This window comes from Papaver somniferum, chromosome 5 (genome assembly GCF_003573695.1).
Source record: "Papaver somniferum cultivar HN1 chromosome 5, ASM357369v1, whole genome shotgun sequence".
Taxonomy (NCBI): domain Eukaryota; kingdom Viridiplantae; phylum Streptophyta; class Magnoliopsida; order Ranunculales; family Papaveraceae; genus Papaver; species Papaver somniferum.
This window is the reverse complement of record NC_039362.1, coordinates 208,177,176-208,177,504: the sequence shown is the minus strand read 5'-3', so window position 1 is coordinate 208,177,504 and position 329 is coordinate 208,177,176.

The window sequence follows — 329 nt, the reverse complement described above, 5'->3', positions numbered from 1 at the left end:
AAAAAAAAAAAGAAATTACACCACTTTATCCCTTTCTACTAGAGTGATTATCCAAGATGGAACATTGTGTATCTCCTCCAAGCAAGACTTACTTGTCTTACAAATTTTAGAAACAAAATCTGCCACATTATTGTAATTTTTTGGAACATACGTGATTCCTTATATAAGAATTAAGATTGCCTAATACTAGTTGAACGTCTCTAATATATTTCTTGTTTTCCCATCGCTGATCAAGTGGAATGTCTTTAGTGATTCATTTGACAACTACTTCAACATCCTCTTCTATTGTTATCAAGCTTCAATGCTACCACCCATTGCAGAACATCCTT